Here is a 26,425-nt window from a genome sequence, read left to right as displayed (position 1 = left end):
TGAAACAATTACTTTCAGAATTCTCATTTTCTTAAGTTATACCATTTAGTTAACTGGGCCAACATCCCCTCACCTGAGGGTATCAGGAACGAAAGCAAAAAGATGTTTGTGAATCGCTAAAAAGACAGTGGGAGAATACATTAAAATACTTTACTTTCAAAGTACAACTATCAAATAAATTATTATTACATACACGGAAACTAGTTTTTCAGTGCCAGTGGATCTCATGGAATACTGCTACAGTAGTGCCTGCCCCCTTACCTCTGGGGGAGAATTTCAAAGACCCCTAGTGGATGCTTGAAATCTCCAATGGTAACAAGCCCTGCATATACTATGTTTTTTTAAAATATATACACATACCTTCAATAAAGTTTAATTTATAAATTAGTCACCATAAGAGATTAATAATAATATGACAATTATAACAATATACTGTACTAAGTTCTCTCTTTTTCCATCTGTCTCTCTGTTTCTCCAATAACTGATCAGATAACTAAGATGGCTACTGAGCGACTTTCAGGCAGGTAGCATAAAAACATGGATGTGCTGGACAAACGGATGACTCACATCCTGGATGGGACAGAGCATGAGAGCGCAAGATTTCATCCTGCTACTCAGAACAGCGTGCAATCTAAAACTCATGAATTGTTTATTTTTGGAATTTTCCATGTAATATTTTCAGACTGTGGAAAGCAAAACCACAGATAAAGGGGGACTACTGTATTGAGTTTGCTAGCACTTCACTGTGCTTCTCGAAGGTCCTCACAAATTCAGGAACATAGAGCATAATATTTTAAATAATTTTTTTTACTGTGAAATGTAATACACATGAAGAAAAGTATAAAACATAACATAAATGATTATAAAGCAAAATATCATAGAACTATCACATAGGCCAAGAAACAGAACTATGCCAGCAACCCACAGGCCCTCCTCGAGGTTCATGACATATTGAGTTGTTGATTAAAATAATTCCATAATGGTTTTGGGGGTTAAAAACATTGTACCATATCTTCAGAAATTAATGTCCTAGATAAGTGGCATTTGACAGACTCATGAACAATCTTGATAAACTTAAACTGACAATAAGCCAAGACTTGTATTTGGTTTGAGTGAAATATTTCAGGATAGAAGTTAAAGGTAATGATTGCCATCAGCTTCCAACGGAAAACTCAGCGTTGCTGAGTGGGGCCTTGTTTCACAGTGACATTGCAAGGTTAGGATCCAAGACCCACCTTGGGGTGGTTCTTTGTGCTCTGAAAAGCCAATTTCCTGTCAGAGAAAACAGGTAAATATCATAAAAACTAGAGGCAAAATTTGTGTAGGAGTGGATTAATAATGGCCCGATCTGACATTCACTTTCTAGAATAAAGGAAGACCTGTCTTCCTCACAAACAATTTACTCTGTGTTTTGCTTCCCTCTTTCCCAGGATCCAGTGCTTCCTCCCAACTGAAAACTATTGCTGGCAGCACTCATGTGGGAGGTCACACACAGCCATAGACTCTCCACAAATGGATTCCAAGGCAGCTTTTCACAAGGGGCCACTTACCTACGGTAGTGCCTTTCTTTAGTCACCCACTCTCTCACCAAATTTTCTTAACTATGTTTTGAGATGAGCATGGATTTTTGAAATTTTGCATGCTAAATTTGTTACATTTTTGATAAAGATAACACCATAGCTAGGTGCAATTGTCAGGTGAGTAAACTCAATCTTTATATAGCTTTATATGGAGAAAACTAGGAAGAAGAAAGGATGGAGGGAAGGGTGAAAGGAAGAAAGGAAGTGAGGATGAAGGAAGGGAGTTCTACGGGTGTGCGCTGACCAACAGATTCCAGGCTGCTCATGTCTTGCAACTATTTCTTGCCCCATCAGAAAACATATTAGTTGCTTCCTGACTAGGGCAAAATGGACTTGCAGCCTAGATTCTTGTATCCTTACTTGGTTATCTGATCAATGGCTGCTAGGCTTCCCTGTCAAGGTGTTTTCCCTTGCCTCGCCTGGCCCTCTGGCTTCCCTTGGGAGTGGCTCCTGTGCAACTCCTGGTCTCTACCCACTCGCCCAGGCTTTAGCTATGTGCAGCAATCTGACTTCAAATGTGTCCTGGAGCTAGCCTGGTTATGGCACAGCCTCACTCCGGCACTTATGTGTTCTATTTCTAACCAAACCCCTGGCCCCTAACATCCAGCCTTTTCCTTTGTTAGAGTCCCTAGCCAGTTTCAGAACTCAACTCCTCTCCCACTCAGCCTTGTCTTACTTTTCTTAGGGCCTGCCCTTGCCTTGCCACATGTTGCTTTGAGCACCAGGCAGACTTCGCTGGCAATTGTTTAATGCACTCTCTGTATTGTTATTGCCTGTTAGATTACTTGTTTCTCCAACTACACCAGAAGGGCTGATTCATGACAGATGCTAGTCCTGCATCTTCAGCCTCCAGCTTTGTATCTAGAACTTAACGTGCATGTAAACCCATTTATTGACGAAAGCTTTCAACCTGGATAAGGATTGCTCAAGTGACATGGACTCCAATTTGGGGTCTCTCCCTGTCTAATAGTATAATCCAAGGCAGCTGATTTGATATCCTTGGTTCTCAGTATCTCATCTGCTAAACAAGGATGATCCCTGGGATCAAATCTAAGGATACTTTTAGCCTTGAAATTTTTACCTCTGCCTAATACCGAGAACCTTGATGACAAAATCTTCCAAAATGAGAACAGGCAAATTTTTAAAAAAATTTTATTTTAATCATTGTTCAAGTACAGTTTTCTCCCTTTTACTCCCATTCTAGCCCACCCACCCAACCTTCCTCACTTCCCTCCCATTACCACCCTCCCCCTAGCTTTTGACCATGTGTTCTTTAAATTTGTTCCTTGTAAACCCTTCCCATTCTCCCCTGAAATTCCCTCTTCTCTCCCCTCTGGTCACTGTCAGTCTGTCCCCTATTTCAGTGTCTTTGGTTATATTTTGCTTGTTTCTTTGTTTTATTGTTTAGGTTCCAGAACAGGCAAATTTTAACCTAAAAGAGTGATCTGTATTTTTCTCACCACCATTCAAAACTGTGATTTCAGAGAAAAGCGATTTTAAAAGCAAATGGCCCACACTTACTTTTCTTACACCCATTGCAATGCCTAGCCCATGGGTTCTTCAACCATGGGACTAACGTAAGAGACGACTCGCCACCTAGTGGACACGTCCCTAGGCAAAGCCCTCCCCACAGAACAAGAGGGAGTTTTATTCTCCGTGTTTGATGGACCCTACCCTTAGTTTCTCCTTTCTCCACCTCATACACATCACAACCTTGTCATTGCTTTTGCTTTCCAGAAAATCCCAGAAATGTCCATTGTGGTAAGAGAAAAGGTATTGTTTGACAATGTTTGATTTAATTTTACCTATTTGTACTCTACATTGATAGTGTGGTAGGCATTTTAAGGAAAAAAGATAAGGTCCAGAAAACTCAGGCTGGGCCTTTTTAGTCTCTTAGCAATCTGGTTTGAAAACAATCCTTGGGCATTCGGAGACGCCTTGGCTAGACAGGCAGAAAAGGGACAGTGGAGTTCACGCGTCTCCGAAGCACAACTGCCTATAGAAACCAACCTTTCATCTAGGTCCTCATCAAACACTCCAGAGTTTTACAATTTTCCTTGTTTAAAAGAAAACCATTTAGAGGCTAATCTAGGGCTTTGGATTAATAAAGTTATTTTAGTGTGAAGTGGAATCTTTGCCTGGATAATATTTTCACTGAGCTTAAGGGAAACTAAGTGACCTCTACTTAAAATGAACAAAAGGACACGATTAAACTAGGTTTTTTTCTCTACCTAGGAAGAAAAAATCCACGAGTTCTCTCAACGGAGGTTTAAAGAAGCCTAGGAGAAGGTGGTCTTAGTTAATTAATGAACTATCAAGAGGATTGCTTCAAAACTAACCTAGCTGATGATGCCTCGAAGGTACCTTATTATGTGAGCAGCAGAAACATTCATTTAACCAGCACTAATGATTCCTCCCAGCAGCCCCAGATTGACCAGATATTCATATTGTAATTGCAGCGAAGAGGCTCCATATTTCTCTAGCCTGCTCCACAAACACATTTTTTCCCTTTTCATTAGTGTTTTTCTGCTACTAAGTGCCTCCAGCTGGCTCCTGACATTCTATTTTAATTTGTTTCCTACAAGCACCAACTCAGTGCAGAATTCCTTTATTTTCCTACAGACTTCTATTTAATCTCTCATTCTCTGGCATCTTTTAGTATGTCTCAAAAAACTTCAGAAGTTCTCTGTACCTAAAAATAATCTATTCATCCTAATGCATATTCAAGCTAAAGATCTCTCTCACCCTCCCTCATTTCTCCCTTCTTTCCAAGAAAACCATTCAACACAATTCTAACGTAGGTGTTAATACAGTCTCCATGAGTTCCACAGACACACTTCCCAGTGGCAATTCTGTAGAGCCTTACTCTTAATTAAATCACTCAAAGGTTTCTGTCAAGATTTCTAAGCCATGCTCATGTACCTCTGCTCTTGAACAGACTTTACAGGCTTGCTCGTCTTACTTATGCCTTCTAGAAATAGGTATGTAGGTCAATTCAAACAGAACAGCCAAATGGAAGGACTTGGTTGGGGTTGGGGGTAAAAAAGAAATTACAAGCCTAAAGCTAGCCTTGGTCATGCCTCCCTCTGTCCCTAAAGGAAAACATACTGTCATACAGAAGCTGCCCGTCTTCCTCTAGCACATTCAACCCTTAACAAAATCTCTACAGAGACCATGGATGAAGACTAATTTCAAAATGAATGCACTAACCAATAAACATGCAAAAAAATACCCCTGCTTGCGTATATTAGGCTGTTTTAAGTATTGTACAGAAAACAGAAATACACATAAGCACAGATCTTAGATTTTCAGAGCTTACAATATTATTTAAATGGAAAAACTAACATTTAAATATTCATGGGACAGACAAGCAAGCATGTCATAAACCACATCTAATTACCTTATAGGAATAGTAGCAGAATTAAGGCTTGTGTTGTTGACCAAGAATTTGGTTTTAAACTGTTTATAGGATTAATCATGAGCACTACATTGAGTTAAGTATAAATAGTACATCTGTATTGTATAAATGTTTCTACCAGCTGTATCAAAAGCTCAAACAGTGAAATGTGTCATAATCTCTCTAACTGTGGACTACCTCCCCCCAAATATGTCCACATTTTAACTCCTCAAACTTGTAAATGTGACCTTATTTGCAAAAAGAGATCTTTGCACAGATAATTAATTTAGGGACCTTAAAATGAGACTGTCTTGGATTACTCCGGTGGACCTTAAATCCTATGACAAGAATCCTTGTAAGAGACAGAAAACACAGACACAGAAGGAAAGGTCATATAAAAATAGGAGCGGGTTTTCAAATTTTGCAGCACCAACCAAGGAACCCCTAGAACCACAGGAAGCTGGGAGAGGCCACGAAGGGCCACCCTTCCAGTGTTCCCAGGGAGGGTGGCCCGGCCGGCACCTTCATTGCGGGCTTCTCATCCATTTATACCTGTGAGAATGTAAATTTCTGTTGTCTTGAGCCACTAAGCTTTTAGTAATTTGTTAGGGCAGCCACAAGATAGTAAGACACATGGTACAAATCCCATTAAAGCCTTTTAGTAGTCTCATTTAACTTATCATAATTCCTGCCTTACCTTCTTGTAATGAATCAGAAATTAAAGGTATAGCCACATGGGATTGATGAAATTCCGTCGTTTCTAAGAGGAATGTAATAGCACCTTTGAGGAGGTATATGGGGATTATAATGAAAGTTAGAGAATTGTATCTATATGTATCTGCTTTGTGGTCACCTTTTTCTTTATTTGAATTTCTGTGTAAGACATAAGGAAATTAGGTAATAAGCTTTGGCTCATCTATTTACCTTCAAATCAAAGTCTGGCTTTTGAGCCAAACCTAATTAAAAAATCGTATTGTTTTTCATGTATTTAAAAGTTGAGAGAACAACATCAGAAATCATTAAAATATTCAAATCAACCCTTTTGTGCACTTTTATCTACTACATGCTTACTTTATCATTTGGAATCCCTAAAGCTATTGTTAGATTTGATAGCCAAATCATTGTTGAAATTTGGTTCTGAATTGTGCATTACTGAAAGCATTTGCATCTGAGTCATAAGACTGACACCTTATCAGATATTGTAATCAATAATCATTTTAGGGGAAATCTAAGATATAACTTTGAAGTAGTGAGATTGATTCCTAATCAATGCCAGGTATATTGTAGGCACTCAAGAAATATTTGTTCAATTAATGGACTTATTCAGCTAAAGCTAAAGAAGAGTATGACTTCAGGTAGCCCTCCAATTAAGTTGTACATCGTAAAATAAACCCATTAAAGCTAGACATACCTATAGAAGGGCAAAGATAGGTATAAATAAAGCTCATTTATTTCTTCTAGTTGAAGGAACAGCCACAACTCCCCGAAGAGGCTGGACAAGTGCAGCTACCTGGAATTGAGTGAAACAGGGGTTCGGGACTGGGGTACCCTGGAGGGTACCGTCCTGCCTTAAGGGAGCAGCCCTGACTCAGCTGGAGCCAATTGTCACCATGCAGAAATTTGAGCCTAATTTGCCATTCGTCTCATATTTTCAAGAGATGCCAGAAATATAGATGAGAACACTTGCCATTTTAAAAGTTGGCAGTGAATCCACTTTAAAAAAAAAAAAGCTCTGTGATGGCCAAACAAAACACATCTGCTGGCCAGACAGGCCTCCAATCCTCCAGTCTGGGTCTCTGCTCCTTAGCATCCTCCCCTTTCTCTACTTTCCTCAGGTTTTTCTCTGTTTCCTCTCTTTCACTCTCTTCTTCTTCCTCTCAAATCATTAATTCTCTGGAAACTAGTGTCTGGGATAGAAGTTGTGCAGGGAAGAAAGGCTGGAGAACTGGATGGGTTCTGAAAACTAAAAGAAGGCTTACCTTAAGCAAGCAACTCAGAAAACAGATTAGAAAGCAAGTATATGGCCTTTGGATGTCACAAACACTGGGGTTTAGCCCATAATCTAATGAATATCTGATCGTCAGGACATTGGTTAACTTATTTTGTTCTTAGTGTCTCCATCTATAAAATGGGATAATTGCACCAAAATCCCCTACACCATTGTGAAACTAGATATAATAGATTCAAATGAATCTTATCAATACAAAGGGATAAACAGTTATTAATCATACAACAAAAATAATTGAGAGGCTTATTTGTGCACTGCATGCTTGTTATTATATGATAGTTATAATTCACAAGCCACTAAAATTGTGCATAGGCAGAAGTCAAATAGTCATAAATCAAACATACTGTAGTGAATTCTACAAGACAATATATAAGTCAGTGCTAAATTATGTGGTAGAGACTAAATGTGCTATAAAATTTCAGAGGAGAAAACTGATGACAACTAGAATACTAGGAGAAGGGGTCTTAGGGGTAGTGAGACTTACTCTAGATTTTTGAAGGCTGCAAGGGATACTCATATTATTGGGTTATTTCAGATGTCAAAACGAGTTTCATTTGGAATTATGTTTTTATGAATACATCCTACGTATAGCACCAAACAGATTTAGTTGTTGGTTTCCCAAACTTCATTCGTTCATTCATTCACTCACTCACTCATTCAGGTGATGCATATTGACATCTATGAGTGCTAGGTAGTCTGATAAATTCCTACCAGAGATGCAATGTCTATGACATTGTACTCTATGTACAATGAGACTCTATATCCTCAGGGAGCTTTCCATCAAGAAGTTATGTTTGGGAAATGCTACGTTAATAAAGGCAAAATCTTCTTGGGTGTGTTTATTGTATGCACATGTGTTTAATGGAAGGCCTTTCAGATCTGTTGATATCCTTGAGTCTGGAAATATGGAGAAAAGAGTTTATTTTACAAATGACCCATTGGACCCATTGTTTAAATTTAGAGATACTGTACCTAAAAAATTGTCCATAAGTTGAAGAAAAAATATTTTGCATATTATTTGTAAACATAATTATTACACTCTTTAAGCATAAATTTACCTTATATTTCCTGATTTGTCAGACACTGAATATAATAATTACAACAAAGCTGTGGATCACAGTTATATTTAAAGTTGTCCATGAACTCATCTAGTCTCATTAATTTTATCCTCATGGACTTTTTAAAATTAAAAATGCCAAGTATCTATCTATTTTTGAGGGATAAATGAGGAAGTAATCAAATGGAATGTTTTTAGAGTAGAAAAAAAGGAAGAAAAATAGGTATAAAACTTAAGCAGCCTGAACTAGATTCTCAAGCAGAATTGCTTCCCCAAAAATTGAATTTCAAAGTTTTCTGAAAGGCATCTAGGTTTCTTGAAGATAAATTATGCCTTATAACAGTTAAGGTGAAATTCACCTGCTTTTTATACAGTAATCTTTATCCATTGACAGGCATATTCATTGATCTTAGGTTACTAAACTCTTTTCTAATGTTTTAAATTGGAGGATAGTAGGAAGCTTTACTATTTCTTCAGCAATTTAAGCTACTGTCAAGCATAAGCACTGTTCTCTGTAAACTCCTTTAAGAAGTTACTGTGTTTGAAAGCAGAATGCAGGGATACAGTCATTTTTTTGTCTCTGCTTTTTCCTATAACTGTAAGCTCTTTGCTCAGCTATCTTCACATCAATGACTTATGTTTCTAGGATGTAACATGTAAGTTTTTATTCCCAGTTAAACAAATGCTAGTTGCAACAATGTTATGGCAAATACATTTTAAGAAGCAACAAATCAAACTAAACTCAAGCAATGACAATAACAGAGCTCCCAACTATTGAGCCTGAGGATGGAGTGGAAGACTGGTGAGCAGATGGATGTTCATTAGAAGGAGAATAAACATTACTAAGTAGACTAAAAATAATATTCCATTTAGTGTGGCAGAGGATGGCTGCACAGAATGAACCAACTTCTGGAGGGAAACGTAAAGTGTGCACACTTTTGCTACCTTGCTTCCAAAATGTCCACCCCAGCTTTGGGGTCAGTGAACCCCAGCTGGAACTCCCTAAATAGCCAGTAGTATGGTATTAATACGTCATTGTATGTCCAGACAGAAGCTTAAAATTATTTTTTAATGTTCCCTGAAATAGAAGAAGTCATTTCTTTTTTTTTATAATTAATTTCTTTTTTTTTAAGATTTTTTATTTATTTATTTTTAGGGAGGGAAGGGAGGAGGGGAGAGAGAGAGAGAGAGAGAAACATCAATGTGTGGTTGCTGGGGGTTATGGTCTGCAACCCAGAAATGTACCCTGGCTGGGAATCGAACCTGGGACACTTTAGTTCCCAGCCCGTGCTCAATAGAAGTCATTTCTTGAAAAAGAAGTCATTTCTAATTATTTTATTTAGTAGTAGTATATTAATATCATTAGTGTTAAGTATTTTAAGAATTTTACTCAGTAAACACTAAGTAAAACATATAGGAATACTTAGAATATTTAATGTGTTAAAGTATATTATGGGTTTTCCAAAGAAGTGTTAGTATTTAATGTTTATAGAATCAGGGAATCCTTTTTGCAAGGCTAGTTAATGGAATTAGGTCTCTGAGAATCTAGTTTGGATTCTTTGCTTTCTGCCATAAACCCCTCCCTTTTAATTCTTTGTCCCTCAGTTATAAAATTATAATATTTTTGAGGCTAAAATTGGATCATAAAACTGTACACATCGTGTAGTACTTTTATTTTATGCACTTATAAATATATAAAATATATTAAAATGCACATGGAAATACACATTAATATGAAAATATGTAAACAAAAATGTCTAGAAAGCTATCTATCAAGGAGGTTTCAGGGGTTATTACTGAAGAGTGGTATAGCTGGTAATATTTCTGTTGGTTATTAATTTTTTCTGTAAAGTGTAGGTATTGAAGCAGGAATTTCTTACTTATAATGATGTTTTAAAAGATCACTTTCAAAAACATAACATATGAAGATAAAAAAGTTGGGGGGGTATGAGCTTAAACTGGGCATTTAGAGTCTGGCAAAGGAAAAGACCCATAGAAACAAAGCTAGATAGAACTAGGGAATTTGGGGACAGGAGGAAAGCAGGCACCTTTAGATGAGGATGTCAGAAGGGCAGCCGCACCTCTTACAAAATATCTGTTACTGATTCACATTGGAACCATAGTTTAGTCACACCCACAGGTGAGCCTGAGCTGGCTTTACCATCCAGCACTGTGGACCTCCTCCCCGGTACGCATCCAGTGACACCACATTGGTAACTTGAAATTGGCCATGGAGATTGGGAAACTATAAATCAGAGGTCCCTCACTTCCAATCCAGAGAGCTGATTATTAAACACTTACTGTCATAGTACTGGTTATATTCAATCTGGTCACGTGCCCCAAAGAATGCTTTTCTTATCATTGTCTAATACCCATCTATCTCTAATGGTAACTCACTTCTGCTTACACTAGTTATAATCTTTAGGGGAAATGATTAGGTTAATTTAGTTGATTTCAAGTTGATAAAGCAGTTTTAAGAAAAAAAAAATTCCACGCATCCTATCCACTGAGTGTAGAGATATTTTTTCTCCATCTTCACACCAGCCAGCCAGCCAGCCAGCCAGCCAGCATTACAGAGCTGGGAAGGAGAAGAGTGAAAAGGCACTCAACATAGACTAATCACCTTGTGTATTTCAACCTGGAATACATTAGCCAGCTAATACGGTATTTTTTTTTGCATTTGGCTTTAGTTCACACTCTGTGAATTGACTCTAATTTTAGATTCAATTTATTACTGTGGCCAGAGATATTCATGTTTTTTCTAATTTGGTTTTAAAATAGGTTTTTCAATTAACAAAAATAGCCTGAAAAAAATTAAAAGAACACTAGCATGCAAAAAGAATAAAACACTCAGGATTTAATTTAACCAAGGTAGTGAAGGACTTGTACATTGAAAAGTGTTAAGACATTAATGAGAAGATATTAAAGAAGACAGTTAAATGGGAAGGCATCCTATGCTTATGGACTGGAAGACTTAATATTATTAAAATGTTAATATAAGCCAAAGCAAGCTACAAATTTAAGGCAATCCCTGTCAAAATTCCAATGACCTTTTTTTTTACAGAAATATAAAAACAAATGCTAGAATTTATCTGGAATCTCAAGGGATCCCAAATAACCAAAACAACCCTGTAAAAGAAGAACAAAGCTAGAAGATTCATACTCTCTGATTTCAAAACTTACTACAATACAAAGCCACAGTACTCAAAACAGTGTGGTGCTGGCACAAAGACAGACTTTTCAATGATCTGAGGTCAAAATTATGGAGACAGAAGCAGAGTGGTGACTGCCAGGGGTTGGGGGCCAGGGGAATGAGCTGTTGTTTCGCGTGCACGGAGTTTCACCTCTGGAAGATGGAAAGGGTTCTGGAGGCGGATGGTGGTGACAGTTCCATGGTAATGCGCAGGTGCTAAACACCACTGAACTGTGCACTTAAAATGGTTATTTCAAGTGATAGATTTATGTTGTGTGCATTTCCCACAATAAAAAGTAGAAAAAATAATAAAATATAGATTTTCCAAGAATTATGATAAAACTTTGACTTTGTAGTTTTTGAAGTCTTTGGCCTACACAACTTAAACTTTCTCTCCTTGCCCGCTCTTCACTCTTCTTCCCCTTGTTTTTGTTTCACCTCAGTTAGTGCCTTTGGCTTCAAACAGGTTAATGTTTGAAGCTCTGGAGAAGTGTGTGCTCTTCTCCACAGACCTTTCATTCATAGAGGGGTATTCCACTTCCCCAGCTTCATCCCCAGTCTGAACCTGCAGTGCAGGAATTTATTATAAATGAACACCTTGTAGTCGGGGCTTCCTCTTGCCTCTGGACACTCATCACCTGGAAGAGGCTCCCCCAGATATTGCTCAACCTTCTGGGAACTGTTTCACTTCCCCTGAAGGTGTGCCACTTCCCACCTCCACCAGCTCAGATGTGTGCATGCCAGTCGTTTCACCCAAAGGCTAGAATAATTTTCTCGTTTGAATTGGCTTTGGAAATGATGCAAAGATGAAGGGATAATGTACAGGGAAGGGATATGAGAATAGACACTAATTGGAACACTCACAAGCACAAGCCCAAGAGCCCTCCTCTCTGTGACTTCCCAGGAAATGATAACCAGTGGCACAGATAAGAATGTCTCAGGAGCTGAGCCTCTCTCTGGGCTGTTGGAAGGCTACATTTAGCTTGCACTCACCCCTTAAAGCCAGGAAATAACTCTCTTGAGATGAAGCACCCTGTTGACACTAGAAAAAAGATGCCAAGCAAAAAATTGTTTCTGTTCATCAGCCAGCAGTGCCTAGGGCAAGCAGGTTCTTTACAAAGCCTATTTAATGAGAGAGTTGCTTGATAAACCTCATCAGAGATAAAGGAGTATAAAGTGAAAATTCCTTAGAAGTAGCTCTCGAAATTCAGCTGATGTGTAATTAGGTTTCTAAGTTACCCAAACTGAATCGACAACCATTTTCATTTATTAAGTTCTTATAATCGACTGAATGCAGCCCTGAGCAACTCTATACTCCCTCATCTTCTCTGGTGCTAATGTGTGAAGAGCACAAAATCAGCAAACTGCCAGGGAAAAGTGACCTATCCCCCTTGCTTCTCTTCTCCCCAAATCAATAGGTAAGAGATTGCATTTTCCTATGTTTAGTGTACTTTGTAACCATCCAAACATGACTCAATGTAAATAACAGACTAATCACTTGATGTCCACTGTGAACTGAAATATTAGAAAGTGTGAAACATGACTGCAGTTTCATTTAATGATCCCATCTTTCTTGGCTTACTTGGTAAATTAACTGTTCACACAATATGGATGAAGATACATAAGGCTAGGCTTTTGTCCACAACGGAATAAAAGGGCCTAGATCTATCCTCCTGTCAGACACAACTGGCAAAAAATATATTAAACAATAGCTTTCAAGTCACCAGACATCAGACAAGAAAGAGCAGTGATACCTGATGGACAGGAAGTCAACAAGGAGAGCCTTACTATCATTTCAGTTAATTCCCTGAGAGAGTTTCCAGGCCACGGTACCAAGTGTCCCAGCCATAGAGGGACTGAAACTCAGGCATGTCGTATAAAGGGCTTAGAGACTTTGGGAAACAATTTAGCAGCTTCTTTAAAAAGTTTAACATATACTTACCATCAGATCTGCCATTCCACTCCTAGTTATTTCTCTAAGAGAATGAAAACATATGTCTTTGGATTTGTATGCAACTATTCATAGCATCTTTATTTGTAATAGCTAAAACCTGGAAACAACCCAAATGTCCATCGAGAGTTGAATGGATAAACACACTGTGATATAATGCATACAACACAATACTCCTCAGCAATAAAAAGGGATGATCTGTTGATACTCACAGCGGCATGGATAAATCTCAGAGAAAGAAGTGAGACAAAATAAAGTACATATTGATTCCATTTATATAAAATTCTAGGAAATGTACATTAATCTATAGTGACAGAAAGATTAGTGATTGGTAGAGGGTGAGGACAGAGGAAGGGCAGGATCACACAGTGACACAATGAATATTTTGGAGATGATAAATACGTCCACTGTTTTTACTGTGGTAATGGTGTCATGGGTGTATACACATGGCAAAAGTTGTAAAAAAATATGGACTTTTAATATATGGAGTTTATTGTGTGTGTTTTTAAAATATTTTAAATGTTTAAAATTGTGGTAAAATGTATATGACATAAAATTTACCATTTTAATAATCTTAACTATACAATTTAGTGACATAAAGTAATTCACAATATTCTGCAATCCTCACCTGAATTTTTTCATCTTGCAACTCTGGACCCATCAATATATTTGTCAGTCATATCTCAGTAAAGCTGTTGGATTTGGGGAGGAAAGAGGATGAGAAGGAAAAGGAGCAGAAGGACAAGGAGGACGAAGGAAAGTCACCACAAAATGAGGATTTTTTTTCCTCAGCTTTTTGAGAGGAGAATAGATTGCTAGACACCAGCCTGGTATCTGGTCCTTTAGAGGAGTTGCTCCCTTGTGCTTCCTCTTGGACACAGTCCCCTCTGTGAGGTAAACAGTGTTATAACCCGTAGTTTATGGAGGAGTAGATCGAGGACTTCTTTTGGGGGAGAGGTTGGAATGGTTACTTTTTCAAGATTATTTAGCTAGTAAAATGGTCAAGCCATATTTCAAACCCAGGCAATCTATTACTATTTCAACTCTTAAATGTCCATGAATAATTTTTCAATGACAGTGAAGTAGGTGCACTAACGATTTTACTTCTTTTTGAGAAGGAAACAAAAATATCTCTGAAGTAGAAACTAGGTGTGTTCTTTCTCACCATTGATTTTTTTTTTTACTGAATAATTCTTCAGGATATTTAGGTATCAAGCACTGCTCCAAAATTTTGAGATACAAGCACAGGAAAAATAGAATTAAAAAAAACAATTCTTGCTTTTAAAGTCTCATGTAATCATGTAACCCATGGACGGTGGCATTGCTGAAATAAATGCAGTAATGGCCGCAGGTGTGATTTACAGTAGCTGCCTCTTTCCAGAGGGACAGGGGGGCTGGGGGGTGTGCAGCAGGGGGTAGCTTCAGAGGAACTTCATGGAGCACCCTAACCTTCATCCAGCACTTCACATCTGGGTCAATTTTTTTTCCAGATAAACAAAGATGGGAAGCAGAGAAAGAAGTTTATAAGTTATAAAAACAATATATGTGGAGTCGAGCAGGATGCTTTGAAAGAGCAGATGTTTTCAAAGGTAGAAGCCACAGGGAAATTAACTTTGAAGTCAATTTGTTAAAGAAGAATCATTAATATTTGAGTTGGAAGTTTCTGGAATATGAAAAGTGTTCATTGGGAGTGCACCAGGCTATTGTAATTTCCAGAAACAACTAAACATAAAACTTATTATGCTTTGTGGGCTAGAAGTAACAAAAATAGATGAACTTGAGGAGGTTAGCTGTGACGTACACTTTGGGTCACCGTGTGTGACCTGGGATCGCTAAGCGCAGGGCATCTCTGAGTGGTGTATCAGTAACGTGAACATAACTGGGATCCAGACTAAACTTGTCCCTGCGAGCTCAATGTCACATGGCAGCAAGACCATCTCAAGTGGACTGATGTTTATTAAACATGCTTTATTAACTTTATACTTTGTGAAAATGTCATAAAACTGCTTCTCTAAATTTCATCTTCTCTGTATTTAAGAGCACTTGGAATGCCAAAGTTTTTAATGTTCATTTTTCCTATAAGGAGTCCTATTCTTAGGAAATCACTGCCTTATTTTTGTTGGAAAATGTCATCTATAATTTTTAGTACCATAAAAGCAGAAGTTCTTAATTATCTTTTAAGATAATCCCTGGTTTTTATTTTGATAGATGATTGACCCAATTTGTAAACATTACGTTAACTTTAGAGAAAACTCCAAAAACAGTTTTTTTTTCTTAAAGGCCAGAATTTCCTGAAGATTCAGGTCATGTTTATTATGACTACCTCCCGGGCTGATAGGAGTCTGAGGACACGCATCAGGTCACTACAAAAAGTCCTACTGAGCTGATTTCAAGAACATTTCTATCTCTCAGGGCTAATCTCCAAGGCTGATGCAGTCGCCTTGTGTCACTGGGGTTACTTTGAAGCATGGTAGAGGGGAAAAGGGTAAAAAGAAACTTTTATTTGAATAAGCAATGGAACAAAACAGCAATTGATTTTTCTGTGTTCATGAGTAAAACCATGAGGTAGAAGAGAAATTATCAAAATCAAAATAATATGTCCCCGGAACAGTGTTTATCAGAATGTCCAGGATGGTAAGGACTTGCAGAGCACTTAACTCAGTCTGAGGCCACTTAAATGTGATAACTAGTTTGCCACACACTCCTCCTCTCTTGTTTTGTTTTTGGGAGGGTGGAAGCTGGGCAGTCCATCCACGTCCTGTCCAGCTTCAGCTTAGTAAAGAAGAAAAAAAAAGTGACCCCTTATCCAAACAGTAACAATTCCCTGGGAAAGTTACAGTGTATTTACTTTTGGGAAATTAAGGTGCAACATTTTCCAGAGTAGGAATTTTTAAACCCAAGTGCCACAAGAATTTTTAAAACGTGTAATAACCTATTTAGTCAGAAGTACTGGCCTCTTTTCTCTTAGATTGTCAAATGAAAAACAACAACAGTCAACACAATAGTCATCCTGTGAGAAGGATTCAAAAATTTACCTACATTTGTCAGATCAGCAAAATATATATATATATATATATATATAAATATATATATATATATATATATATATATATATATATATATATATATATATATATATATATATTTGGCATGCCACAGAATTTTAGTAATTAGTTTACATGTGTCATGAGATGGAAAAGGTTGAAAATCTCTGTCCCAGAGTAAATACGCTTTGAACCAGGTGGTATCTCAGGCCTGACAAGAGGAACAAAATTTATCCCAGCGAGCCCACACCGTTGTGCTCTCCTAAGACATATCTGAGCTTGCATGTTGTGATTTTGCTCTTTCTCTCTGTGCCCTAAGCCCCTTTCTCTCACCTTTTCCAAAAGCTGTAGCCACCTGAGCAGAGACATGTGGGGATGGTGTCCATGGAAGGAGCTCACGGTGGGGAATCAGTCACATACTGGCTGCTCAAGGCAGTGTCCTTCCTCTCTAAACTTCAGTTTTCTGTAAAGCTAGAATAGTACCCACTTTTCGAGATTATCATGAGGCTACGCTTGGCCTATATCACGTGGTCAACAATTGGCGGCTATTATTAACATTATTTTATTATTGTCATTTTTATTACTATTATCACCCTATTTGGAGAGTGAAAGAAGTGTAGAATACATTTGAGACTGTAGCATCTTTCCTATCTTTTGGATAAATGCTTTGCTGGAAACAAAATGCTTTGGGTTCCATAACAGAGAGATCATTTTAGGACTAGATTTGTCACCATAATAGAAGTTAGGAATCAATACCAGCCTGGTCCATTTACTTTAATGAATGACAACATCCTTTAAAAAAAAACTTAATGGTCATTGTCTTACTCAATTTAAAAACTATTACTGGCTGCAAACTTTCTGAATGCAACTTTACCATGAATATTAGATTAAAATCGTTCCAAAATCATTATCTCGAGAGGGCTACAGTACTGCCCCATGCTAGCCACCAGCAGCCACAGAAACCCAGCAGCCCAGGACGCAGATTTTCTCCTCTTGCATCCCTTCTGGCTCCAGGGGGATCTAGAGAGCATCTTTGCCACGCAAATGCAAAGCTAATTTTCTAGCATGAAGAGCATGAATAGTCGAAAGTCCTCTACTAGTTACAACTTGTGATACAGTAGATGTAACGTTGCTGTGTTTACAGTAATGCAGCACTAGTTAGGATAGGACAACATCTGGATCAATAAGGACCACTTGCTTTTAAGGCTGTCCCATTTCCTATGGAACATACTTGCACATGGGAAAAAATATGACTTTTAAAGGAAGGGAAAATTTTGTGAATTGAAATATGAATCTCAGGGTGTTTTTTAGAAAAGTATCTATTAGGTCTGTGAGGGCAAAATTCAGTTTTGCAATGATTAGTGTTATGCACATGTGTTTTAGAACTCATAGATAATTAAGGAATGTTGTTACAATTCATTTAGATATAAAATTTTGACATTATTTTGCTTAAGGCTGCAGAGTTGATATGATTTATCCTACTGATAAAGGATGCTTTTTACTTGTCTTCTTGTTACAAATTAATTAGTTCAGTTAATCCCTTAACTACATCTCCCAGTTCAAGTACAAGTGCAGAAAATCAAATTGGACCTTTCAAATAAATAAATCCCAAATACTAAATTTTTTAAATAAACTAAATTTGAATCCAATATCTAATCTTTCTTTCATAAATAAAAAAGTCTCTCGTCATTGAGGTCAAAATTGGACCTCCCAAATGGAGTTACTGTGTACCTATTTCCATCCTCAAACCACACATTTGGTTCACAAATCAAGTAATTATGGGTACAAAGGGATCTTGGGAAGTGCAATCACTTCACTGGCACATGTAAGGAAAATATGGATGCTCAATTTCCATCTTAATGCATGCAAATGATAGACCCCCACACACAGCCTTGGGAGCGGCCCTGCGCACAGCCTGTCACTGGCGGTTGGCTGCAAGGAGATATCCTGGTCCTCTGAACATGCTGAACAACATTCAGCAGGAAAATCATATCCACTTTTCTTTTTGTTTAAATGTCTTACTTTTATTTCTAAGTCAGTAAATATTAAATTGTAGTACTTAACATATGTTTATCTTTTGCCTAAGAAGGTTGATGGGTTACTGTGTGCCATATTATAGTGAAACTGACAAATTATCCTCCTTAGGTTCTATATCTTTGTAAGGCTTTGGGTCTAGAATACACTAAAGGCGGGTCCAATCCCTGCCCTCATCTGAGAAACAGGAATGTGTGCGGGGCTGCCGTGGACAGCACAGAGGCTGTGTACACTGTGAGTAGTGAAAGATGCTTGCACGATCTTACGCAGCACGTCAGCTGTGTGTGTCACCCCCAAACCCCAATAAAGTGTCTGGGTTATGCTCTGCTCTCACACCTCTCCTGGCTCCTGACTTTCCCTGGTCCTTCCCCATGTGGCCCTGCGTGGCATGCTGTGCATGTATTTCTAGGGATCTCTGAATGCAAATTTCTTCCTTCATGACAATCATTTCCATGTCTGCCATCTACCATACCTGATTAAAACAAATCCTGGCTATGTTTTTAACATAGGGAACAGCTAGAAGTCCCTGCCAGAGGACCTATTAATATCTTCCACATATATTATCCAGGATAGTTAAAGGGTTAAGTAAACTATGAATACTAACTTTGTGACTTTGTAAATACTAATGTTCTACACAAATATAAAGACAGTTATGCAATTTAAGAGTAGAAGATCTTTAATATAAAAATTTCATTGTGTCTTGCAGTTTAAATTAACATCCCTCACAAACTTTTATTTTGATTTAAGAAACTCTGTAAAAGGAATGGCCAGGGATGAGATGTAGAAAATGAAATCTGACCCTAATGGGTGGTGGATTCTCCAAGTTTTAGACATTTTCAAAGGAGTCTTCCTGTCTCTATTTTGGGTGTTGGTGGGGAGGATAATGCTAAAAAGTTCTACCACAAATTATTAAAATTTTACTTGGGCAACTATAAGAAATAATTTCAATTATTTTCAAGTTTCTGATATATTCCTCAGGTGTGAACACTCTGAAATCTGCTTCCCTACTATTCCCCCTCCGATAATGTCATTGTCTTTGCCACCATACTTTCTTTCCCATTTTGTTTACAGCCTGAGCTGCCAGTTTTTACTTATACATAATGTGAAATTTTATTTTAGGTTCAGAATACATTGTCTCAAGATATCAAATCATGTGGAGCGTATGGGTGGAGAATGAACTTTCAGGAGTACAGGGTTAACAATGTGATTGTTCTGGACCCCTTGGTGTTACCTGGGCTGCTGGAGGTTTGAATCCCTCCACTACAAGGGGAAAGGTGACTTTCTTGGGTCCTGGAACAGAGGCTCAGGGGGAGTTAGCATTGCTGGCAGCACATGGTGAGGAGAGATGGCCAAAATGAGGGAGCAGGGCAGGACTGGGGCATCGTGCTGGCTTGCTACATTTGGGTCTCAGCCGCTTTGTTTTTCAGAAATTCTCATGTACCTGTCCCCTTTCTTCTTTGAACTCTTCTTGCCATTGCTCCTTCCCCTTCCTAAGCTTCTGGCAGAACACCCTGGCCTCTTGGGGATTTATAAGGGTTTTTACTAATACGAAATAAAAAGAAACAGCCCCAAAGGGAAGAGTGGATAAAGGGAATAAACTGAGTCTTGCTTCTGCTTGCTTCTCATCAACCTTCCCTTCGAGAATTTGGACTTATGGTAACAATCTTAGGACCCTTCTGGTGGGATTCACCTGACAGACCAGTTTCCTTTGGCCTATGGAATGTTTTAAGAGCTGGAAGCACTGGAAGGAAAGTCCCACCTTATGTGTGGCTGGAACTAGGTGGCAGTGGGCTCTCTTGCTTCCCACACTCCTTACCATTCTCTATCGTTAACTCTCTGCCCATTGCACTCTATTATAGTGTCCTCGTGGCCTGGGTAAGGCGTTTGAGTTTCCTACATTTTTTTATGCAGAGGGGATGTTTTATTTCTATTTCTATCTCTATTCTCTAGAGCGGTTCTCAGGACATAGAACACACTTGACAGGTGTAGCCCTTCCACATCTGCTCAACCACCTGTACTTAGCAGCTGTGGGCCAGGACCTGTGCCGAGGAACTGTGTGTGTAGTCGCAGAGCTTCTCCCAGTGACCACATATCTAAAATAAGACAACTTTGTGGTAGATAAATTCATAGCCCTCCTGTAGTTTAATTTCCATACATTTAAGATTCATTCATGATCCCCAGGACAACAGTTTCCAGGCCTTATTTGGCTGGTTCTTCTTAGGAGTTGAGATAGGTGTGAGGGAGACAAACTAGACTGGTGTGTGGAGAAGAGGCGTGGAGATTGAGACTGTGCATCTGCCAAGAAGGCAGGACTGGAGGTGGGATATTGAGCAGTGGGGATGCTCCTGGTGTGGGGCAAGGAAGGTGGCCTGAGAGGCAGTAGATACCAGATGAGGTCACACTCTTCCCTGATATGCTAAGACTTTCCACTTCATCTTGTTTCAACCGATGTAGGATACCTGTGGTAGCCAGTCCTGCAATCCTCTCCAGCCTTGGTGGTGATTACAAGACTGGGAATTAAAGCAGATGTGATTGATACCCCACTCATATTCCTTCACCTTTATTATTTCTGTGCATGCTGACTCAACTTTTTATTGTAGCCCCTGCACCTTTTAGCCCAAGAGCTTTCTCAGGCCACCAGTGCCCAGTCTACCTGCACACATGCAGATGTGGCAGGGGAAAACATGCCTTGGAAAAGCCTTGAACCAAGGACTGGTACATAAATGCTCCAGCTCATTCTCTCTCAGATGAAACACCTCTGGGGTACATGCTCTCCACTGTTTCCCAGCATTCCCCAGTGGAAACAAGCTCCAGTTTCCGTAGCCATAATCCACTTGAAATGCACCCTTTACTAGCCTCCTTCCCTTCCTTGTCTCATTCTCTACTTCTCCATACATGTTTTTTGGTCTCACCTCCCAAATAAACTACTTCTATTTAAATACTTGTCTCAGAGTTTACCTCTGTGGGAATGCAAACTAAGACACACATGTTTTTGCTATTTCTGTGAAAAATGCCATTGGAATTTTGATGGATATTGTGTTGAAACTGTAAATGGCTTTGGGTAGTATGGATATTTTCCAGTCCATGAACAAGGATATTTTTCCATTTATTTGTGTTTTCTTCGATTTCTTTCCTCAGTGTCTCACAGTTTTCAATAAATAGATTTTTCACTTTCTTGGTATGTATTGTTTTGATGTTATTATAAATGAGATTGCCTTCTTTATTTCTTTTTTAAATGGTTGTTACTGTATATAATGCAACTGATCTTTGTATGTTGATTTTGTATCCTGAAACTTTGCTGAATTTGTTTATCAGGCCTAACAGTATTTTTGGTGAAATCTTTAGGGTTTTCTATGTACAAGATCATGTCATCAGCAAACAAAGACAATTTCACTTTTCCTTTGTAATTTGGATACCTTGTATTTCTTTTTTCTTCCCTAATTGCTCTGGCCAGGACTTCTAGTATTATGGAGAGTGGGCACCATTGTCTTGTTTCTGATCTTAGTAAATCTTTCAACCTTTCATCATGGAACATAGTTTAAGCTGTGGGCTTGTCACATGTGGGCTTTTAATTGTGTTGAGGGTAGAATAGTAATTGCCAGGGGCTGAGGAGTGAGAGAAATGGGAAGATGTTGATCAAGGGGTACAAATTTTCAGATATAAGATGAACTAGTTCCGGGGATCTACTATATAGCATGGCAATTATGGTTAACACCATTGTATTATACATTTGAAAGCTGCTGTGACAGTAGAGCTTTAATGTTCTCACTGTAACAACAACCAAAAGGTAATTATATGAGGCAAAGAATGTATTAAATGACTTTATTGTAGTAAATATTTTTAAAAATATGCATGTTTCAAATCTGCTTTATATGCTGTAAACTTACACAACGTTCTATGTTAATTTTATCTCACTAACGGTGGGCAGGGAGAGATAGATATGTTGTGAGATAATATGGGACACAAGAGGCAGTCACAGGCAGCTGCCACCAGAGAGAAAAAAAGACAGAATGTCCTTAAAGGCATTATTGAGCCAGGGCATAGGAAGGGCCATTACACATTTATAACTGTAGTTTTGAGAGAAGCCTGTAAAGTCAATCCAATGTGTTTAATCAATTTATTTCAGTTTTAGGAATGACTAGGAATAGTACATTTTAGTGCACTGTTCTTTCCTCTTGTGTTCTGATGAATCCATTTGATATTCATATCCAGCAGTCAGAGACTCCATTGTTCCTGGAATGATCAATATCTTTGACCTTTTTGTGTTGGGAGAACATTTAATATTTTTCTTCCACCATCCAACTGTGGTTTAATTTATCAACTCTGGAAGACTTTTGGAAATTTAAAATGGACCCTGAATGCATGTCACCAAACCAACTATTTTTTATTATGGGAATATAAGAAAACCAACTGCGTCACATACAACAAGATTGATGCCTGGGGTTCAATGTTGGTAGGATATGTACATGGAAGAGATTTTCCAGTAAAGAAAGATTGGTTGAGCTACCAGTCTCCCTCATCTATTTGTAGTCTGTGGGGTTTTTTTTTTAAAGATGGTTGTGTAGACCAGTCAAAGGACTCATGCAAAAAAATACACTTTTCCCTCTAAATTCATTAGTCATTATGTAGATAAATCATAACCATGGCTACTCTAATAAACTAAATTTTGTACAGAGATTATAAACTCCTTTAGATAAGAAGCAGTTCTTACCTACTGAATAATGCCTGAACGCCTAAGGTCTTAAACAGGGCACAGAGAAGGTGCTCAGTAACTACTGAATTGAACAAAGAAAACAGAAATGAAATTGAGAGCAGACAATTTGGGATAAGTATTTGCTGAGTTTTATAAGTATTCTTGTCTTTTTTTTCTTTATGAGTTAAACAAATATTTGATCTCCTTTGAGTCACAGGGTTAAAATGTGATCACTCATATTTTGTGGCAAGAGCCCAAAGTCTCTGACATTCAAGTAGTCCTGCAATTCTTTTTACTGATAGAATAAAATGAAGTGCCTGCACGTTGGTTCTGCTACCTGTACTAGACAGAGCTCTCCAAACCTTCTTCTCATGTAGCACTTCCTTGTTTCCTCTCTTGCTTTTCCCCTTTGCTCACCAGGGAAACTAATGATGCTGTGGTGGCTTTTTGCACCATTTGTGATGGTTTCGTGAAGCTTCTTGTTTCTGGGTCCCATTGTACTCTAATTAAATAAATGGGGTCTGGTACTCATTGAAAATAAACAGCCACTGCAAAAGTTTTCCCTCTTAAAAAACTCTCTGCATTGTTCTCTGCCTTGCCACATAGATTCCAAGATCTCTACCGCTTCCTTGTGTTCAGAAAACAGATTCTTCATTTCATCTTGGTCAGACAAATGCTTTATAAAACATGACCTATATTTTTCAGGCTGTGGGGAAGGGAAAAAAGTCTGAGAAAGTGACTAAGAAAAAGAGTTAGGTTGATACTATCTTTGATTCAATTAGTGAGACTGCCTAATTTATGTCTTGATCTTTGTCTTTATAAAAACGATGGCATTTTTTGATACTCTGCTCCAGGCAGTCTCCCGGGGGTGAGTGCAGATGTGCTGAGCTATTTGGCTGCCGTGTGGACGGAATCGGAGAGCCTCCTTTCTCCCTTATGAAGTCATCTCCTCTCCGCAGCCCAGCCTTTTTCCCATCACTCCATGTTGGAACTTGGCTTTGACTTGCATAGTTCCATCGTGATGTAGATGGTCTTCCAGTTAAGTCCTGGAGAAATCTGCCCAACCATGGACAAGACATTTACAGCAAATTAAAAAAAAACACAAACCTCTTTTATTGAAAGAAATATTTTACTGTAAAATTTTGATTTGGGGGTTGGGAAGCAGAGACTTGGTATCTGATTTCTGGGAAAAATCAATTTCTTGTGGCTTTCAAGGATATTTGTCTGTGTTTAATTTCTCTAAATAATTTATATACTTAAGGCTAAATGTAATGAGATTGTCACCATCCTTTTGTAGGGTTTCTTTTATTTTTTAAAGAAGGTAACAAAAACCTTACATTAGTTTTGCATTTCCTAAAAAAAAAAAAAACCAAAGAGGATTTAAAGTGTTGGATAAAATGTCTGTTCCTAGTCTGTAGAGTTAAAACAAAACAAAACCTTTTTAAAATTTAGCACTCTCAGAAGGTTGGCTCCCATTTTCTAGGGTCTTTGGATTCATAAAGGTGCATTTTTAATCTGTCACGTTCTTTCCCCACCCAGAGAGGAGACTTCCTTGTGCCTAGGATCAACCAGACCAGGGGCTTGAAATGCAAACTCTGTTGTCTGAATGTGGATGGGACTGAAACCTAGTCATCCCTAGTGCAACAACAGATAGTACCATGTCTCAGAATACTTCACCTGATCCATAAAAAAGGAGAAGACTGAAATGTTATCCCTAAGGCCCTCAGATAGAGGTTTAGATGAAGATAATGAAATTCCCTGGAGATCCACTTGCTGATGACACCTTTCTTCTTCAACTCATTGGCTGGCTGTCCCTGATATCAGCCAAGTTCCCAAAGACAAGATCAAGGCAACGGAGCAAGGCATGTTGCTCCTGGCTTCTGGTTTCTTATAGACACCAGCACTAGGAGTGAAGATCTTGCTTTACCTACACCTGAACTGTGGAGTTTACATACAGAATGTCTCCAGTACAAGGACAGGATTTAAAGAGGATGCACAGGATGATATTTGAATTACTGTGTGATACAGACTTCAGTCTAATGGGCAAATTCAGTTTTTGTTATAAAAGCTGCAAAAATACATTTTCCAATTCAAAAATGTCTGATGATTTTCCAGACACAAGAAAATGAGAAATAACTGTCCTCTCATTCTCTTTTTCTCAATTAAAAAAAGGAAGAAAGGGAAGAAGGAAGGGGGGTGGAGAGAGAGTTACAAGCACAATTACATAGAAATGGAATAGCTGTAGCCTTTACCCTGAATGTACCTAGTACGCTTTCATTTTTATTTCTTCTCTATCATAGAGAGCTAGAGGTGAAAATATGCCTTAGATAAAGAAAACACATAGCAGGTATTCAGGGGCGTCACTTCATTTTAGTTATGCGACAGCCTGAGAAGTGTTTGATCTTTCTAAACAATAATGTAACATGTCAAAATAAAGGCGTGCAGTATAAAGCTTTTCAACGTTGTCAATGTTCTGACTAGTTAAGTCTGCCTAAGACAGTGCCTTTGCCCTGTAGAGCTACTTGGTCGAGAGATATAATGTCTTTGGGTGGACATTATAAGGAATGATACACACTGGTGGGCTAGAGAAACACATTTGGCAAGATAAAGGAAAATATCTCAGGGTATAAAGAGTATCAGAGCCATAATTTTTCATTATGTTCCATCACGTACAGATGGCATTATTTATAGTGAATGTTAACTATTAACATTTCCCTGAAAGTGGTTATTACTGTTATTAGTTGCTGGTTTCTGCTGTAGACTGCCTTTGTGAAAATGTTTTACTTAACCATATTGTAAAAGGAGAGCAAGGTAAGAGAGATAGAATTAAGCTTTTTAGGTTGGCAGGTCTACCACTCAGAAAGTGGCCTTGGACAACAAACTTAAACTCTTTAGAACTCAGCTAAGTTAACTCAAATTTAAGAATGAGACTAATAAGACATACCTAGAAGTGTTTCAGATAAAGGTCTACACTAGTGCCTGAAATATAAATTTCAATAAAGATTCTTTTATTTCACTTTCTCCTTTTCTGAGTCAAGTCATCTTGATCATCAAATTGATATGAGTAGCAGTGAAAAGATCAGTGAACCAAGAGTCAAGATTTACATTCTGGTACCAGCTCTGGTGCCAGTGACTTAGGAAAGTCACTTTCTGGGCTTTAGTTTGCTTATCTGTTAAATGTAAAGATGGAAGTCCAATTCTGTTGCATGACTCTACTTTTCTAAATATTTAATGGAATAGAATTTCAATGTTAGGAATGGTAGTATAATAACTATACTAAGAATAAATCATTGTGGAATCAAATTGATTTCTATATCCTATCATTAATATTCATATCATTCACTGTGGTGAGTTGATAAAAGAAATGAAACATGTACATTTTGAAGACTGAAATTCTCCTGATAAACCTACCTTTTATCACTTAAAAACTATAACCATACAGGATGCATACAATTTGCAAAAGAAACT

This window comes from Phyllostomus hastatus, unplaced genomic scaffold, assembly GCF_019186645.2.
Source record: "Phyllostomus hastatus isolate PE091 unplaced genomic scaffold, TTU_PhHast_1.1 phas_contig_58, whole genome shotgun sequence".
Classification (NCBI taxonomy): domain Eukaryota; kingdom Metazoa; phylum Chordata; class Mammalia; order Chiroptera; family Phyllostomidae; genus Phyllostomus; species Phyllostomus hastatus.
Note: the sequence above shows the minus strand (reverse complement) of the source record.